At 41.5% G+C, this 20,509-nt stretch overlaps 1 protein-coding gene and 1 pseudogene across 2 annotated transcripts in view; both read left to right on the forward strand.

The window, feature by feature from the left end:
- Nucleotides 1-20,509, forward strand: part of TAFA4 (TAFA chemokine like family member 4) — a 200,844-nt gene that overhangs the window by 90,843 nt on the left and 89,492 nt on the right. The gene's annotated exons all lie outside the window — the stretch shown is intronic.
- On the forward strand, nucleotides 9,348-10,365 carry LOC123862996 (large ribosomal subunit protein uL1-like; annotated as a pseudogene).

Consider the following 20,509-nt stretch of genomic DNA (forward strand, 5'->3'; position numbering starts at 1 on the left):
CCCAGTGTGGGACTCCATCCCAGGACTCCAGGATCATGACCTGAGCCGAAGGCAGTCGCTTAAACAACTGAGCCACCCAGGCGCCCAGAACATGCCCTCTTTAATACCCATCACCAGGCTAACCCATCCTCCCACCCACCTGCCCTCTAGAACCCTCAGTTTGTTTTTCAGAGTCCATCGTCTCTCATGGTTCGTCTCCCCATCCGATTTCCCCCCCTTCATTCTTCCCCTCCTGCTATCTTCTTTTTTTTTTTTTCTTAACATATATTGCATTATTTGTTTCAGAGGTACAGATCTGTGATTCAACAGTCTTGCATAATTCACAGTGCTCACCATAGCACATACCCTCCCCAATGTCTATCACCCAGCCACCCCATCCCTCTCACCCCACCTCCAACTCCAGCAACCCTCAGTTTGTTTCCTGCAATTAAGAATTCCTCATCAGTGAGGTCATATGATACATGTCTTGCTCTGATTGACTTATTTTGCTCAGCATAACACCCTCCAGTTCCATCCATGTCATTGCAAATGGCAAGATCTCATTCCTTTTGATGGCTGCATAATATTCCATTGTATATATATACCACATCTTCTTTATCCATTCATCTGTCGATGGACATCTTGGCTCTTTCCACAGTTTGGCTATTGTGGACATTGCTGCTATAAACATCAGGATGCACATACCCCTTTGGATCCCTACATTTGTATCTTTGGGGTAAATACCCAGGAGTGCAATTGCTGGATCGTATGTTAGCTCTATTTTCAACTTTTTGAGGAATCTCCATACTGTTTTCCAGAGTGGTTGCACCAGCTTGCATTCCCACCAACAATGTAGGAGGGTTCCCCTTTCTCCACATCCCCACCAACATTTGTCATTGCCTGACTTGTTAATTTTAGCCATTCTGACTGGTGTGAGGTGGTATCTCATGGAGATTTTGATTTGGATTTCCCTGATGCCAAGCAATGTAGAGCACTTTTTCATGTGTCTGTTGGCCATTTGGATGTCTTCTTTGGAAAAATGTCTGTTCACGTCTTCTGCCCATTTCTTGATTGGATTCTTTGTTCTTTGGCTGTTGAGTTTGAGGAGTTCTTTATAGATTTTGGATACTAGCCCTTTATCTGATATGTCATTTGCAAATATCTTCTCCCATTCTGTCGGTTGTCTTTTGGTTTTGTTGACTGTTTCCTTTGCTTTGCAAAAGCTTTTTATCTTGATGAAGTCCCAATAGTTCATTTTTGCCCTTGCTTCCCTTGCCTTTGGTGATGTTTCTAGGAAGAAGTTGCTGCAGCTGAGGTCGAAGAGGTTGCTGTGTTCTCCTTTAGGATGTTGATGGACTCCTGCCTCACATTTAGGTCTTTCAACCATTTGGAGTCTATTTTTGTGTGTGGTGTAAGGAAATGGTCCAGTTTCATTCTTCTGCATGTGGCTGTCCAATTTTCCCAACACCATTTGTTGAAGAGACTGTCTTTTTTCCATTGGACATTCTTTCCTGCTTTGTCAAAGATGAGTTGACCATGGAGTTGAGGGTCCATTTCTGGGCTCTCTATTCTGTTCCATTGATCTATGTGTCTGTTTTTGTGCCAGTACCATACTGTCTTGATGATGACAGCTTTGTAATAGAGCTGGAAGTCCAGAATTGTGATGCCACCAGCTTTGCTTTTCTTTTTCAACATTCCTCTGGCTATTCGGGGTCTTTTCTGGTTCCATACAAATTTTAGGATTATTTGTTCCATTTGTTTGAAAAAGTGGACGGTATTTTGGTGGGGATTGCATGGAATGTGTAGATTGCTCTAGGTAGCATTGACATCTTCACAATACTTGTTCTTCCAATCCATGAGCATGGAATGTTTTTCCATTTCTCTGTGTCTTCCTCAATTTCTTTCCTGAGTATTTTATAGTTTTCTGAGTACAGATCCTTTGCCTCTTTGGTTAGATTTATGCCTAGGTATCTTATGGTTTTGGGTGCAATTGTAAATGGGATGTAATTTCTCTTTCTTCTTTCTTGTTGTTGGTGTATGGGAATGCCACTGATTTCTGTGCATTGATTTTATATCCTGCCACTTGACTGAATTCCTGTATGAGTTCTAGCAGTTTTGGGGTGGAATCTTTTAGATTTTCCACATAAGGTATCATATCATCTGCAAAGAGTGAGAGTTTGACTTCTTTGCCGATTCAGATACCTTTGATTTCTCTTTGTTGTCTGATTGCTGTGGCTAGGACTTCTAATACTATGTTGAATAGCAGTGGTGAGAGTGGACATCCCTGCCGCGTTCCTGACCTTAGAGGGAAAGCTCTCAGTTTTTCCCCATTGAGAATGATATTCGCTGTGGGTTTTTCATAGATGGCTTTTATGATATTGAGGTATGTACCCTCTATCCCTACACTCTGAAGAGTTTTGATCAAGAAAGGATGCTGTACTTTGTCAAATGCTTTTTCTGCATCTATTGAGAGGATCATATGGTTCTTGTTCTTTCTTTTATTAATGTATTGTATCACATTGATTGATTTGTGGATGTCGAACCAACCTTGCAGCCCAGGGATAAATCCCACTTGGTCGTGGTGAATAATCCTTTTAATGTACTGTTGGATCTTATTGGCTAGTATTTTGGTGAGAATTTTTGCATCCACATTCATCAAGGATATTGGTCTGTACTTCTCCTTTTTGATGGGGTCTTTGTCTGGTTTTGAGATCAAGGTAATGGTGGCCTCATAAAATGAGTTTGGAAGTTTTCCTTCCATTTCTATTTTTTGGAACAGTCTTAGAAGAATAGGTATTAATTCTTCTTGAAATGTTTGGTAGAATTCCCCTGGGAAGCCATCTGGCCCTGGGCTTTTGTTTTTTGGGAGATTTTTGATGACTGCTTCAATTTCCTTAGTGGTTATAGGTCTGTTCAGGTTTTCTATTTCTTCCTGGTTCAGTTTTGGTAGTTGATACATCTCTAGGAATGCATCCATTTCTTCCAGGTTATCTAATTTGCTGGCATGGAGTTGCTCATAATATGTTCTTATAATTGTTTGTATTTCTTTGGTGTTGGTTGTGATCTCTCCTCTTTCATTCATGATTTTGTTGATTTGGGTCATTTTTCTTTTTGATAAGTTTGGCCAGGGGTTTATACCATCATGTTAATTCTTTCAAAGAACCAGCTCCTAGTTTCATTGATCTGTTCTACTGTTCTTTTGGTTTCTATTTCATTGATTTCTGCTCTGATCTTTATTATTTCTCATCTCCTGCTGGGTATAGGCTTTATTTGCTGTTCTTTCTCCAGCTCCTTTAGGTGTAGGGTTAGGTTGTGTACTTGAGACCTTTCTTGTTTCTTGAGAAAGGCTTGTATTGCTATATACTTTCCTCTTAGGACTGCCTTTGCTGCATCCCAAAGATTTTGAACAGTTGTGTTTTCATTTTCATTGGTTTCCATGTATTTTTTTAAATTCTTCTTTAATTTCCTGGTTGACCCATTCATTCTTTAGTAGGATGCTCTTTAGCCTCCATGTATTTGAGTTCTTTCCGACTTTCCTCTTGTGATTGAGTTCTAGTTTCAAAGCATTGCGGTCTTAAATTGGGAATGATCCCAATCTTTTGGTACCGGTTGGAACCTGATTTATGACCTAGGATGTGATCGATTCTGGAGAATGTTCCATGGGCACTAGAGAAGAATGTGTATTCCATTGCTTTGGGATGGAATGTTCTGAATATGTCTGTGAAGTCCATTTGGTCCAGTGTGTCATTTAAAGTCTTTATTTCCTTTTTGATCTTTTGCTTAGACAATCTGTCCATTTCAGTGAGGGGGGTGTTAAAATCCCCCACTATTACTGTATTGTTGTCGATGTGTTTCTTTGCTTTTGTTATTAATTGCCTTATATAATTAGCTGGTCCCATGTTAGGGGCATAGATATTTACAATTGTTAGATCTTCTTGTTGGATAGACCCTTTAAGTAGGATATAGTGTCCTTCCTCATCTCTTATTACAGTCTTTGGTTTAAAATCTAATTTGTCTGAAAGAAGATTGCCACCCCAGCTTTCTTTTGGTGTCCATTAGCATGGTAAATGGTTTTCCACCCCCTCACTTTCAATCTGGGGGTGTCTTTGGGTGTAAAATGAGTCTCTTGCAGACAGTATATCAATGGGTCTTGTTTTTTAATCCAATCTGATAGCCTCTGTCTTTTGATTGGGGCATTTAGCCCATTTACATTCAGGGTAACTATTGAGAGATAGGAATTTAGTGCTATTGTATTGCCTGTAAGGTGACTGTTACTGTATATTGTCTGTGTTCCTTTCTGGTCTATGTTGCTTTTAGGCTCTCTCTTTGCTTAAAGGACCCCTTTCAAGATTTCCTGTAGGGCTGGTTTCGTGTTTGCAAATTCCTTTAGTTTTTGTTTGTCCTGGAAGCTTTTTATCTCTCCTTCAATTTTCAATGACAGCCTAGCTGGATATAGTATTCTTGGCTGCATATTTTTCTCATTTAGTGCTCTGAATATATCCTGCCAGTCCTTTCTGGCCTGCCAGGTCTCTGTGGATAGGTCTGTTGCCAATCTAACGTTTCTACCATTGTAGGTTACATATCTCTTCTCCCGAGCTGCTTTCAGGATTTTCTTTTTGTCTGTGAGACTCGTAAGTTTTACTATTAGATGTCGGGGTGTTGGCCTATTTTTATTGATTTTGAGAGGGGTTCTCTGTGCTTCCTGGATTTTGATGCCTGTTTCCTTCCCTAAATTAAGGAAGTTCTCTGCTATAATTTGGTCCAATATACCTTCTGCCTCTCTCTCTCTTTCTTCTGGGATCCCAATTATTCTAATGTTGTTTCGTCTTATGGTATCGCTTATCTCTTGAATTCTGCCCTCGTGATCCAGTAGTTGTTTATCTCTTTTTCTCAGCTTCTTTATTTTCCATCATTTGGTCTTCTATATCACTGATTCATTCTTCTGCCTCATTTATCCTAGCAGTTAGCGCCCCCATATTTGACTGCACCTCTTTGATAGCCTATTTGATTTCTACTTGGTTAGATTTTAGTTCTTTTACTTCTCCAGAAAGGGTTTCTCTAATAACTTCCATGCTTTTTTCAAGCCCAGCTAGTATCTTTAAAGTCATGATTCTGAACTCTATATCCGACATCATACTAATGTCCGTATTGAGTAGGTCTCTGTCAGTCGGTACTACCTCTTGTTCTTTTGGTTGAGGTGATTTTTTTCCATCTTGTCATTTTGTCCAGAGGAGTATAGATTAATGAGAGAACAAAATGCTAGCAGGGTAACAATGTCCCCAGAAAATATACTCTAAACAAATCAGGAAAGACCTGAAGCAGTGGGAAAAGAAAGGGAAAGAGAGAAAAAAGAAAAAGAAAAAAAAAAAGGAAGAGAAAAAGATAAAGATAAAAACAAACAAAAACAGAACAAACAAAAAAAACCCAGAATATGATCAAATATGATCAGCCTGGTATATAGATCACTGCCACCCACTAGATTTTGGGTGTATTTTGGTCTGTTAGAAGAAAGTGCCTCTCAAAATTTTAAAGAAAGGAAAACTTATATATGTACAAAAATAAGGGTTGATACGATGAAGGGAGGGAATATGACTGTAAAGATGGAAATTATAAAATATTTTATAAAAGGAATTGATAAGTTGTTTGAAAAAAGAAAGAAGAGGATTTAAAAAAAAAAGAAAAAAAATGGAGAGAATGTGATCAGGCAGGGGAGTAGAAAAAAACTATACACTAGAGATTTAGGGTATATTTTGATCTGTTAGAAGAAACTCTCAAAATTTTAAAGATAGAACAACTTACATATATATGCCAAAAATACAGGTAACTACTATGAAGGGATAGAATATGACTCTAAAAATGAAAAATAAAAATGTTTTTTAAAAAAGGGATTGATAAGATGTTGGTTGAAAAAGGGAAAAAGAAAAATTCAAAAAAAAAAAAACCGTTAAAAAAAAATTAACTTTCAAAGACTAAAGAATCATGGTAAAAAAGCCATGGATTCTATGTGCAGTATTCCCGTAGCGCCGGAGTTCTGCTGTTCTCATTGATCAGTAAACTTGGTCTTGTCTGGCTGTTCTCGCTGATCTTCTGGGGGAGGGGCCTGTTGCCGTGGTTCCCAAATGTCTTTGCTGGAGTCGGAATTGCCCAGTCCTTGCCGGTCCGGGCTAAGTAATCCACTCCGGTTTGCTCTCGGGAGCTTTTGTTCCCTTTGAGCTTTCCATACAGCTTTGAAGGTGGAGAGTGAAAATGACGGCCTCCCAATCTCCGTCTCGGAGGAGCTGAGAACTCGGGGCCCCACTCCTCAGTGAGCCCCCGAGAAAAGCTGTCAGTCTCTCCCGTCTCCCCGGTCTCCGGCCACACTGTGTGCTCACCCGGCCTGTGACCAAGTGTTTCTATCTCTGGCACCCGACCCCATGTGGAGTCTCCAAACCCAGCAGATCCCTGTGGTGTGCTCCCACGCTGCTCCTCCTGGGGGAAGAAGGGGAGTCTCCCCGGATCTGCCGCTTGTTGGGTCCCTGCTGGAGGAGCAGTGGCCCGACTGTGCTGTGGATCATGGTTTATGGCAACCCTGAGCTGAGGGCCTGTGCCTGGGCTCCATCTCTGCAGCCAGCTTCCCCGCCCTGATACCTGGGAGCTCTGCCGCACTCAGACACCCCCGGTCTTTCTGTGACCCCGAGGGTCCCGAGACCACACTGTCCTGCGAGGGTTTCACCCCCCGCTTAGCCACTGGAGTTACATCCCACAGTGGAGCGGACTTCTAGAAGTTCCCATTTTGTGCTCCACAGCTCTATCACTTGCCGGTATTGGCCAACGGAGACCCCTACCCCGCCGTCTGGCCTCCCAAATATTGCTTCGGATTCACTTCTCCGCACGTCCTACCTTCCAGAAAGCGTCACTTTTCTGTTCAGAGAGTTGTTGCTCTTCTTTTCTTCGATCTCCTGTTGAGTTTGTAGGTGTTCAGAATGGTTTGATCCCTATCCAGCTGAATTCCTGAGACCAGATGAAATCCAGGTCTCCTAGTCCTCCGCCATCTTTCTGTGTGCACAACTTTTTTTCATGGTGGACCCATCAGGGGTCACTCCCATTGTCCTTATATCTCAGCCCAGTGCCTCTGTGACTTTAGCTGATGGTCTCTCTGACCTCTGCCACTTCTAGCCAGTTGACAGAGTTGGTGTCCTTTAATTTTCCCCCTTAACTGTAACTCCAAAGACCAGGCACTCCTTTGCAACAAACTTTTTTTAAAATTTTTTAATTTTTATTCTTATGTTAATCCCCATACATTACATCATTAGTTTTAGATGTAGTGTTCCATGATTCATTGTTTGTGCATAACACCCAGTGCTCCATGCAGAATGTGCCCTCCTCCATACCCACCACCAGGCTAACCCATCCTCCCACTCTCCTCCCCTCTAGAACCCTCAGTTTGTTTTTCAGAGTCCATCGTCTCTCATGGTTCGTCTACCCCTCCGATTTCCCCCCCTTCATTCTTCCCCTCCCGCTACCTCCTCCTTCTTCTTTTTTTTTTTTTTCTTAACATATATTGCATTATTTGTTTCAGAGGTACAGATCTGAGATTCAACAGTCTTGCACAATTCACAGCGCTTACCAGAGCACATACCCTCCCCAGTGTCTATCACCCAGCCACCCCATCCCTCCCACCCCACCCCCCACTCCAGCAACCCTCAGTTTGTTTCCTGCGATTAAGAATTCCTCATATCAGCTTTGCAACAACCTTCTAGAGTGAGGATCAACTGATCTCAAAATTAATGCTTCTAATGGATTAACGGGAGGTTGGAAAGCAGAGTGGCAGGCCATATGTCAGGGAAAGAAGGAATTCAAATGATTTTTTAAGAGGCAGGGAGCATTTCTCAATATGAAAAGGTTGTGAATTGCATCTGAGTGTTAATGAAGCTTGAGTTGGTGCTGACTTTTTCAGGACCTGTGTGAAATATTTGCATGTATATCATGTAGTAAAACTTTCACTTCTGTCTTGACTATTAATATTTGTGCCCGAAGCCCTTTTTATTATGAATTATTTGTTTTGGATGTTGTTTTCCTGTGTTCTCATGTGGTGTTCACATTATTCCCCATAATGATATTTTTTTTTTTTCTCAAAGCCAGTGTTCTATTTATTTTTGTTTTTAAAATTCCAGTAAAACTAACCAGTAAAATTAACTTGACCAGGCCTTGGTGTATCTGTGATCCTGCTGTATCTGTATCCCTATTTCATTCAGATTTCTGCTTAAATATCACCTTTCTTGGCCACCCTCTGTTAAAAGTCGTCTTCTGCTGTCACTTTTTATCCCCTTACTATTTTTTTTTTAAACATTTTATTTATTTGACAGAGCACAAGCAGAGGGAGAGAGAGGGAGAAGCAGGCTCCCTGCTGAGCAAGGAGCCCGATGTGGGACTTGATCCCAGGACCCTGGGATCATGACCTGGGCCGAAGGCAGCCGCTTAACTGATTGAGCCACCCGGGCGTCCCTACTTATTATTTTTCTACTGAACTGACTTCCTATCTACATTTTAATCCATTAATTTGTTGATCATATGTATCCTTTTGCTAGAGGATGGTCTCCTAGAGGGCAGGGTCTCCTGTCTGTTTTATTCACTACTGTAGCTCCATCACCTGGAGCAGGGATGTACAAGATACAACCCACAGGCCAAATCTGGCCCATAGCTAGTTTTTGTATTGCAGGAGAAGCAAGAATGATTTTTACATTTTAAAGTGTTAAAAAAGGGGTAAAAAAAAACCCTGAAGTAAAAATACGTGGCCCACAAAGCCTCAAATATTTCCTATATGGTTCTTTAGAGAAAACCTCTGCCAACCCCTGACCTAGAGCAGGACCTCGCTATGGAGCGGGCCCTGGATGGATATTTGTGCTAGGAGTGAATGTTATGTGGGTCCCTCAGTGTTGGACTCCCAATCTACCTAGAATGATGCCTTACAAACCTCTGGTGTTCAGTAAAGTTCCTTGAATAAGGTCATGAACATATGAAAATGGATTCTTGTCACTGAAAACAATAATGGTGGTGAAGTAGTAGCTGAGAGGTAAGGCATTTAACCCCTGGACAGCCATGGAGTCATTACTTTGCAATAAACTACTGCTGACCAATGTTCTGGTGCTGTTTTCAGTATTTAAAAGAAAAATGATGGGGTGCCTGGGTGGCTCAGTTGGTTAAGTGTCTGCCTTTGGTTTAGGTTGTGATCCCAGGGTCTTGGGATTGTGCCCCACAGTGGGCTCCCTGATCGGTGGAGAGTCTGCTTCTCCCTCTCCCTCTTCCACTCCCCCTGCTTGTGCTCTCTCTCTCTCTGTCAAATATATAAATAAAATCTTTAAAAAAATACAAGAAAAATGTTAGTAACAATGGGCATGAATGAAGCTTTTGATTTTTGGCCCAACTCTACACGATATAAAAGCATACTCTTAAGTGTTTCCCAAGTGATGTTCCGGGATCACTTACGTCTGAATATCTTCAGGGGGTATTAGTTTAAAAAATTTGGATTGTTTGACCCCACCTCAGACTCATTAAATCAGAATCACTAGAGGGAAGCCTAAGGAGTTTCTATTTCCAACAAGCTGTATATGTGATTCTGATGTTCACTAAGGTATAAAATCATTGTTCTGAATCCAGCTATTGGCTAGAATGGTAGGAAGGGGAAGGTTGATATTGACCCAATCATTTTAGGGCAAGAATGCATCTGTCTCTTTTCTGGTTACTGCGGCGCAAAGAACCATTAGCAGCAAAGTCTCCCATGACACCCTGTACAATGTGCTGTGGGAAGTCCTGCACGGGAACCAGTGCAAGCCCTGGAAGTTTTTGGAAATGGTGGAGCTGCAGATCAGCCTGAAGAACTATGACCCTCAGAAGGACAAACGCTTCTAGGGCACCGTCAGGCTTAAATCCACTCCCCACCCCAAGTTCTCTGTGTGTGTTTTGGGGGATCAGCAGCACTGTGATGAGGCCGAGGCAGTGGATATTCCCGACATGGACATTGAGGTGCTGAAGAAACTCAACAAGAATAAGAAATTAGTCAAGAAGCTGGTCAAGAACTATGATGCCTTTTTGGCTTCAGAATCTCTGATCAAGCAGATCCCACGAATCCTGGGCCCAGGCCTGAATAAGGCTGGCAAGTTCCCTTCCTTGCTGACCCACAATGAGAACATGGTGGCCAAAGTGGATGAAGTGAAGTCCACCATCAAATTCCAGATGAAGAAGGTGCTGTGTCTGGCAGTGGCTGTTGGCCATGTGAAGACAGATGACGAGCTTGTGTACAACATCCACTTAGCGGTCAAATTCCTGGTGTCCTTGCTCAAGAACAATTGGCAGAATGTCTGGGCTTTATACGTCAAGAGCACCATGGGTGAGCCCCAGCGCCTGTAGTAAGGCACAGTTCAATAAATCTAGTGCTACCCAAAAAAAAAAAAAAAAAAAAAGCATCTGTCATGGCCACACTCTATGGCCCTGTTTCCCAGCCTTCCATGTCAAAGGATTCACACTTGGGGATCTTGCTAAAAGTGGATTGACTCCTGTCTGGAGTGGGGCCTCAGATTTTGCTTTTCAAACCCACTGCTGGGTGATGCTGTTGGTCCCTGTTCTTGGATCATTTGGCATAACGCCAGGATTACGTTGGCAAGTTTTTTCTCTAAAGGGTCAGAGAGCAAAAGTATGATGCTTTGCGGTCAACAGCCTGTAACAACTGCTCGAATCTGCTGTTGGAGCATGAAAGCAGCCATAGATTATATACAAATGTCTGTCTTGATACAACTTTGTTTACAAAAACAGATGGCCAGTTGGTTTTAGCCTGAGGCCATAATTTTCCAGTTCTGGGTTAGAGAGTCATACCAATTATTATCACTATTCTTTAGAAATATTCAGCACCTTCCATATGACAGGTGATTTGCTAGGTGCTTTCCTTCATCCTTTGTATCCTGGTATAATACACAAAACTAAAGATCTGGAAAGTTAATGAAGGAACTTCCTCAAGGATGCAAGGCAACCAGTTGGCATTGTCCAGACTTGAACCCTGACCTCTGGATTCCAAACTTAGTGTTTTTTCTACTATACAAAGTGGGTTCCACACTGGCAACGAATCTCGCTTTGGAAATAACTTTTCTTTTTGAAGGGCAACTAGAATGTAAACTCCATGAGGGCAGGAATTCGTTTGTTCTGTGGTTTCTCTATCCTCACTACCTAGGAGAGTACCTGGAGCATAGTAGGTGCTCAATAAACATTTGTTGAATGAATGGTTAGTTTATGATTTGCCACTTCTAATGTTAGTGTTTTGTAGAAAGTGATTTTAAAGGTAAATAATTCAGCCAATGATACGGTATAAGTCCTAGAAGCCAGATGTTGGTACATATAGGCTCCTTGGTGCTCAAGATTCTTGGTACTCGGGCTGCTTCATATGCAGCAGTTCATTTACATTTGATAGGTACCATTTGCAGGGACCCACATTGTTCCCTGTGGCTTAAATAGTTAGGACCCCCTTTGAATTTTGATCCTTCAGTTCCTTCTCAGTATTATGTTTTGACAAACCACTGTGGTGGATGGAGGAATCAGGATTATTTCTGGGGCAAGAGATTCAAGACAAAAGCACCATTTTCTTATGATGGGGAGTTCCTACAAAACACAGTCAGCAGTGCGTTCTTATGCCAACAGTCAGAAGAGATAAGGGGCCCGAGAGGGTAATACACCCTTTTCTTCTTTCTTCTCTGTAGTTGCTCATTTTAGAATACTTAATAAGATTTTATTTTTTATTTTTTATTTATTTTTTTAAAGATTTTATTTATTTATTTGAGAGAGAGAATGAGATAGAGAGAACATGAGAGGGGGGAGGGTCAGAGGGAGAAGCAGACTCCCTGCTGAGCAGGGAACCCCATGCGGGACTCGATCCCGGGACTCCAGGATCATGACCTGAGTCGAAGGCAGTCACTTAACCAACTGAGCCACCCAGGCGCCCACTTAATAAGATTTTAAAAATGAAATTTGCAGACCTTGCTGGAATGGTTTTTTTTTGTTTTGTTTTGTTTTGGGGGTAACAAGATTGCATATTATTAGAAAACACTCTATAATTTGCAAGGGGTTCTTCTGACACAAAGGGAAGGGCAATTTTGTAGGTGTGTTTGAAGAATCACAAATTTTAAAGAGGGGTACATGAAGAAGACAAAATGACTGCCCATTTCAGGGCATTTCAGGAATTTACTGAAGTAAAGATGCTGTTGAATGGCTGAGAGTCTGACTTTTGATCCTGAAGAAGGAAGAGGGAAGGCACAGCTGTGGAAGCGACAGGAAGACTAACTGAGAAGACATACAGATTCCTTTATCATTGCTGAGCATTCCCACCCCCAGTGACCTAATTATGGTACCTGCAAGCCAACTTGGTACCCATGCAAGACTGCCACATGACGTTGGGGCTTTGTAGTGAAACTTCCCACAAAAATGTTCTCTCTGTGCTATAACTTGAGCTAACTTCACGAATTTACCTTAGATGGAGAAATTCGCAATTTTGGAATTTTGGGGTTTGTTTATTCAAGGTATCTATTATTATCAAGCCTTCTAGAGGCCACAGGCAAGGAAGAAAGACATTTGTATCATGTGCCTCCATCTCCTTCATTTATTTGTTTTTTGTTTTTTTTCATTTTTTTTTTCATTTGTTTGTTTAACCAATATTTGGGTGTTGTTGACTGTGTATCAGACAGTGTTCTCATTCTGGGGAAACAAAGTCTTTGTCCTCCAGGAACTTTTAATGCTAGCGAGTGGAGACAGACAATGAACAAACAGAAAACGTAAATATCAGATGGTGATGAGTTCTAAGAAGAAAAATGACAGAGTCGAGGGGTTGGGGGAGCAGGGTGGGTGTGAGCAAGGGTGCTGTTTCAAATGGGGTCATCGGGAAAGGTTTTACTGGGAGGTGCCATTTAGACAAAGACCCACGGATGACTGGGAGCAAGTGTTCTAGGGGGAGGGTACAGCAAATGCAAAGGCTCTGAGGGAGGAGGGGAAGAAATAGGTAGTAAGGTTGGAGAGTTAAGTGGAGTGCATATGGCAGGCAGTGGGGGATGTGGACCGTATTGGGCCTCGTAGGCCATTGTGAAGATATTGGCTTCTACCCTGAGTGAGGTGCGAGACATTGGTGGGTTTTGAGAAGGAGGAGACATTTTCTGACTTGAACTTGAAAAGAATTACTCTGGCGGTGTGTTGATATGTGGGAGGGCCAGAGCAGAAGCATGGAGGCCCCTAAGGAGGCTGTTGAAATAATTCCTGGCAAGAAATAGGGGTGCCTTGGATGAGGGTGGTACCGGGAGATATGGTATTTGAATTGAGTAGATGCTGAAAATGTGAAATGGAGCCAACACAACTTGGCTGACAGATGGACTGTGGATTGGAAGAGAAAGAGAGGGATCAAGGATGATGCAAATATTTTTTGGCTTGATCAGCCAGAAAGAAGGAGTTGCTGTTTCTGAGATGAGGAAGGATATGGGAAGAACAGGACCTTTTCTGTGTGGAGTGGAAGTAGTTATCAGGAGTTGGATTTGGGATATGTTGAGTTGAAATGCTTATTAGCTACTCACATGAAGATGTCAAGAAGGCACCAGGATATAAATTGGTGAAGCTCAGGTAGGAGGGTTTTGGTGATGATGGTGTAATAGCAGTGAGTATTATGTGCCTATTATTTGGGTTGTATGAGCACAGTAAAGAACATTCTTTCCCATGTATCTGAACTCAGAACCAAGTATCAGCACCATGCTCTAACCAACTGAGCTAACTGGCCAGCTACAAGAACCAAGTAATAAATTCAAACAAAAATTATACAGGTAAAGAACTAAAATTTCAATGTTACTCTTTATAATGGCAGGAGTAAAGAATGTGGCCTTGGGTTCATGGCAGAGTGGACTTGCCCATACTCTACTCTTAAATCAGATGGGCTTATTTACCAGGCCTGGTTGGGGTGGGTTCCTTACTGCACAGACACAAGCAGATCAGAATGTTAGTGTACGTTCAGGTAAGCAGATCCTACCACAGGTGGGCCTTCCTTCTCTCTAAACTTGCCAATCAGCCAGTTGTGTAAGTCTTCCTTCCTCTTCTAGAGAGGGGTTCTTGAAGTCTGGGAGGAGAAGCCAGGGTGGTCATTAGCTCTAATGAATTATGAGGAGTGGGGAATACATGTCTCTGCAACCCATCTGAGTGTTAGAAGCTTTATAATAATTGTTTCATGTAATCTTCATATTTTTATCATTGTTTTATAGATGAGGCACCTCAGACTTGAGGATGCCATTTACCTAAGATCTTGCAGCTTGGAATAGGAATACCTCAGTGTGCGTTTGACACTAGTCTTGTATTCCTCTGCTATGTTTTGTAAAGAGATGAAAGCAGTTATCATTTTATTTTATTTTTTTTAGACTGTAGACAGCAAAGTAGTTGTAGTTGTTGATGAAATTTTAAGAGTAGATCTCAGTTAAGGGAAACTTTTATTCAAAGTTGACAAAGGAATTAAGAAAAATAGCTCTTCCAAACAAATTAAATATTTACACACTGATTAAAAAGTTTGTGGACTGTTCATTCTTAACAGACTCATGTTAAGGAAAACTTCTTATTTTCACGTCTATTTACAAGTACCTGAATGCTTTAGTTACTCAGAATAATCTTTACATTGATGTTTCTACTGAGGCTTCTTAGACAGACATGCTACTATAACCTTGGGTGGTATGTTTCATACAGAGTTAGGTTTCAGTCATGGAAAGTTCTAGACTCTTTCTGGTATATATGCTGAATTTGCTCTTATTCTCAAGTCTTTGGAGCACTAGGTAACTTCCTTTAAATGGAACTCTTCTGAAATAATACATGACCTGTTATTTTATCTTACATCTGGTTGTTCTCGTAACATTACTGGGTAAAAAAGGTCCGAGTAGAAAAGGATTGAATCTTCAGAAGGAAGGTGTGTTTTCATTATTCTTGAGCCTCCTCAGACTGTTGATAATACTATACAGATCTTCCTTGACTTAAAATGGGGTTATGTCCTGATAAACCCATAATAAAGTGAAAATATCATAAGCCAAAAACGTACTTAATACACCTAGCCTTCTGAATATCATAGCTTAGCCTTAAGCTGCTTAGCCTGCCTTAAACGTGCTCAGAACACTTAGAATAGCCTACAGTTGAGCCAAATCGTGTAACACCAAGCCTATTTTAGAATAAAATGTCAAATATCTCATGTAACTTACTGAGTACTGTTCTGAAAGTGAAAAACAGAATGACTGTATGGGTACAGAATGGTTGAAAGTGTATTGGTTGTTGACTCTTACGAATGCATGGCTGACTGGGAGCTGGGGCTGCCACTTCCCAGCATCACGAGAGAGCATCCTACCATATATTGCTAGCCTGGGAAAAGATCCATATTCAATAATTCAATACGGTTTCTCACGAGTGTGTATTGCTTTTGCACCATCTCTAAGTCACAAAACTGTAAGTAGAACCATCATGAGTGGGGGCCCATCTGCACTATGTCTCCTCTTCCCCTTTCTTTCCAGGTAATGCTTCACTACCCTATAGTACCCTCAAATGCAGATGAACACTTTTGCAGACGCATTTACATCATGTTATTTATTTTGCATAACACCCCTCAGAACTAACATTCATATTATCCATTTTTTTATGGATGAGAAAGCTTGGCATAATCAAGTAACTGTGGTTACACAGATAGTGACAGAGCTGGCTCCTCAAAGTAGGCTTTCTGATTCCAGGTTCAGTGTTCTGTTCCTCTCTCCCCTCTTCTCTGCAGCCCAAATAAAACGCTTCCCTGAACTATGCCATGATTTCTAGCCTCTGTGTTCTATTCCTGCCCAGCAGTGCTCTCTCACCTCTTCATTCTGCAGGGCTCCTGCCTGTTCTGAAGGTCCTTCTAGTTTGATTTCTTAAGAGCCTCTTCACAATGTTGACCACCAGCCTGGGTCACTGGCCGTGTCCCTCCCTGTCTAATGGTCAGGTTTACACTGATTGATTACTGCCTCCTCCTGCTTGCATCCCTTAGGTTGTAAACTGTTTGAGAGCGGGGATGGGCCCTTCACCACGTTCCCAGTAGAATCCAAAAGAAAGCCTTGACCAGAAGGGCAGAACTGGTCATTGAATGCACCTGACATATCCTGGAGAAGGGCTCACAGAGAGTGAAAGGCCTTCCCTTCAAGGCTGGGTTTTCATTCTTATGAGTTATGGGGAGAGATAAAGAAGCTGCTAAGTGAGCCTTTCCTTTTTGCTTCCCCCTACTCTGAAGTATGTCCATTAAGGTAAGGTTAATACTGGATAAATAAAAATAAAATTCTGGACTGACTGGGGACATGGCAGTGAAGGCACTAGGCTCCCAAAAGCCTCAAAAGAAAGCATTAAACTCTGCATTCAAGGCTAAGTGAGGGCAGGTCTAGAGAATGTAGGACAGCAAGTCTGGAGGATAAAGGATAGGGGGATATTGAACGCGCAAAGAGCTCACACATAATAGGCATCCCAAAGTAGCTCTTGTTAGAGGCTGGTGGCTAAGAGAACCGAGTCCTGTTTCTGTCGCTTGCTGGCTTTGTGACCTTGAACTCTGAATTTAAAACCTCAAAATTCTCAATTCTGAAGGTACTTTTTTTTCTTCTAAGTTTTTATTTGAATTCAAGATAGTGAACATATAGTGTAGTATTGGTTTCAGGAGTAGGATTTAGTGATTCCTCACTTACATAAAACACCTAGTGGTCATCCCAGCAAGTGCCTTCCTTAATCCCCATCACCCATTGAGCCCAACCCCCATCCAAATCCCCCCCCAGCAACCCTCCATTTGTTCCCTATAGTTAAGAGTCTCTCATGGTTTGCCTCTCTGTTTTTTATGCTGAAGATCATTTCAAACTCATTTGATTATTTTACCAGGTAAAGCATAGCTGGAAATAGGGTTAGTGTGGTAGACAGAATAAGGTTTCCCAAAGAGCTCCACATCCGAATCCCTGGAAGCTGTGAGGGTTACTTTACGTGGCAAAAGGGGACATGGCAGGTGTGGTTAAATTAAGGATTTAGAGGTAGGGAGATTGTCCTGGATGAGTCGGGTGGGCCCCACGTCATCACAATGGTCTTTATGAGTGAAAGGGGGATGCAGGAGTGTCAGAAGCAGAAGGAGATGTGATGTCAGAAGTAGAGTGATGTGGAGCTTGATGGGCCATGAACCAAGCAACATGGGCATCTGGTAGAAACTTGAAAAGGCAAGGAAATGGCTTCTCTCTGGAGCCTCCAGAAGGATTGTGGCTCTGTCAATGCTGATCGTAACCCAATTAGACCCATTTTGGACTTCGACATGCAGAGTAATAAAATAATGTTTGTATTGTTTTAAGTTGCCAAATTTAAAGTAGTTTGTTATGGCAGTAATAGGAAACAAATACAGTAGGTATTAAAAAATGATCTGGGTGGTAGCTACTGTTCCTATTTTTTGAATAACTTAGAGCAGCCACGGAGCCTCTCCCGGCTTCAGTTTCTTTCCCGGTCCTGAGAACTGTCCCCATACCACATCACCGGAGTTCTTTCTCTGAGCCATGGGCCCCTTTGGCAGGATATTACGTATGGATTATGTTTTTAATTCACAAAATAAAATCAGCACTACAACAAAGGAAACACATTAAAAAAAAAATGTAACATTTACCATCTTAACCATTTTTTTTCCATTCTGATTTTATTATTTTTAAAATAAGCTCTAGGCCTGGTGTGGGGCTTGAACTCATGACCTTAAGATCAAGAGTTGCATATCCTACTGACTGAGCCAGCCAGGTGCCCCCAGGAAATGCACTATGTTTTTAATTCATAAAATAAAATCAGTACTACAACCAAGAAAACCCGTTATATTGAAATACAGTTATCCAATATTTTAAAAAGTGTGATGTAAGGTGGTATTTGAACTTCAGTAACACATTTAAAAAGCTCTTGGGGCAGGCCTCATAACTACTGTAACTTTGAAGTAGGAATGCACGTAAACAATATCCTAGCACATCTGGCACAATTGAAATGTGAGATGAGAAGATCCATGATTTCTTTTGGTGACAGAAATCGTCAGCACAGCTGATAGTATGGTGTTCCATTGACCGTATTCATCGTTGACGTTGCTGCTACATTCAGTGTGAGATTAGTGGAATAAAGATGTAACTTGTCCCCACTCAAGTTCACTTACCCTGTTCCCCACCCCCCACCTCCCACCAGTTCTGACTGTGCACCCCTCGGTGTGAATTCAGGTGTGAATCCCTGACCAGGGGCATTATGAAAAGACAACAGGAAGGGTGGTGAACTCCCAAGACCTTAACTCTTAAGAGTCAGTGAATATCTTCTGTAAATTCCTTGGGGCTGAAGGGGTGATAGGTTTGAGAGGACAAGGCAATGACTGCCCTGCTTCATTTGCAAAAGGCCAAAGCCAGTCTTATAAACCCAGTTGAGTTGATGGGGGCTTGAAACATCATTTGTAAAAACAAACTGAGCAGGAGAGAAGAGCTGGCAAGTAAACAATTTTATGGTACGGTTAGGGAGGTGAGTGTGAAATTAATTCCATATTAGCAAAGCATTCTAACACAACAACAGGAATGAAAAGCGGTGCAAGAATTTCAGTGCAGTTGCCTCCTAGAGGTAATTTTGGGTAAATAGCAGCAGTTAGCAACATTTTCTTGACCGAGAAGGAGTCAGAAGGTCCACTAAATTGTGCTGACCATTTTCCCTGAGCCATATACACAAATGAGCTTCAGTCGGAGTTCATAAGACAGTTGCTTATTTGATAGCTTATCAAACAGCTCATTGAGTGAGGATTTTAGGCTTAAATCTGGCACACTGCGGTGCACATAGTAGGCATGCAGATGTTTGTGATACTGGCTTGACTTAATATTTTACATCCTCCTCACCTTTGGGATTACTTTTTTTTTTTCAAGTCAGTATTTGTTTTCACTGGAAAATTTGGAAAGACAGCTATGGCAGCCACAAGAAACCAAGTAGCCTTCCAGAGCTTTCCACACCTGCTGTATAAATAGAGCAAGCATAATACATTTTTGTTAACATGAGGCTCAATAGGATTGTAAAAATTAATACCAGTAGAGGTTTTCCACAGGCAGTTTTCATCACAGATTTACTGGAGGAGCACTCTCAAATATCTCTGTAAGTGATGGATTTGACAGCTGTGTCTTTAAATAGAAGACAGAGAGCTGTTAGGTACTTACCATGGTTTAAACATGTCAATATTTTCTCATTTTTCTTCTGGATGAAAAGTGGTATATGGGCAAAACACCTGAATGAAATGTAGTTATCGGGAATGTGCCCTCATGGCCTTCATCCCTGTGGAAAGATTTAACATTCAGGGTGGCGGTGGGGTTTATCGTTGGGGCGATATGTGAAGAACTCACGTTAATTCATAACGCATAACTTCCAAGACTTGTTTTCTCCCGGGGGAAAAAAAAAAAAGGTTAACTTCACGGCTCATAAATCTACAGCCGTCCTATCTTACTGTTGCTTTGATGCTGTGTTTATTTCCTCCATATTATCTTTTTTTTTTTTTAAAGGTTTTATTTATTTATTTGACAGAGAGAGACACAGCGAGAGAGGGAACACAAGCAGGGGGAATGGGAGAGGGAGAAGCAGCCTTCCTGCTGAGCAGGGAGCCCGATGCGGGGCTCGATCCCAGGACCCCAGGATCATGACCTGAGCCGAAGGCAGACGCTTAACGACTGAGCCACCCAGGCGCCCCTCCTCCATATTATCTTGAACAGCTCTGAGTTTGTACCCAAATGAACAGCATGATATATATTTTGGCAGTAGTTCAAAAGTTATCGATTTTTGACCATGTTTTTCAGCGTCACTGGATGTATGGATGACATTATTATGGAATTAAAAGTAATTTTAATTTGTAAGTATTGACTGTGAAAGCTACAGCACGATAGTGAGTAACATAATTTGTGAATCAGTTTCCGCAGTACTAAAAGAGTCAGTGGGTGTCCGCAGATCAGCTAAATTGGCACCTTCCTGTGGTGCAGTGTGAGCAGTTTGTAGTTTTCCACGGCTCACCAACTATGAAATGAAGTTCTTCATGTTTTGCTTAATTGCGGAGGGTTTGCATTGCTCCTAATTTTGTACGTGTAGTGAGATTTTAATACCGCATATCTCATGATTTTAAATTTGTCGATCTCAAAACTGCGAAACAAACCCAGCCAAATTATATTAGTAACAAAACATATTTCTGGACAAATAACTACAATCCCTATACTGTTAGAGTGCACTTTAAATTCATGTCCAATTTATTTTGTTGTACTAGAATTTAATTGCATTGGTAAACTGAATTCACAAACTGGCAATCCGAGAGACATTATTGGTTCTGATGTATACTGATCAACAGTTCTTTCAGGGTTTCGACTTGGAGTTGAAAATGTTCAAATCCACTGCTATCATCATATTAGAATAGAATACCAATAAATGGCTTGTTGCCGACCATGAAACGTATACTCTAGAGGTATGAGGGTATTGCTAGGAAGTGTTCACTATGCAA

Source organism: Mirounga angustirostris, unplaced genomic scaffold (genome assembly GCF_029215605.1).
Source record: "Mirounga angustirostris isolate CCGP_5_RB_7025 unplaced genomic scaffold, mMirAng1.0.hap1 SCAF_1, whole genome shotgun sequence".
Taxonomy (NCBI): Eukaryota; Metazoa; Chordata; class Mammalia; order Carnivora; family Phocidae; genus Mirounga; species Mirounga angustirostris.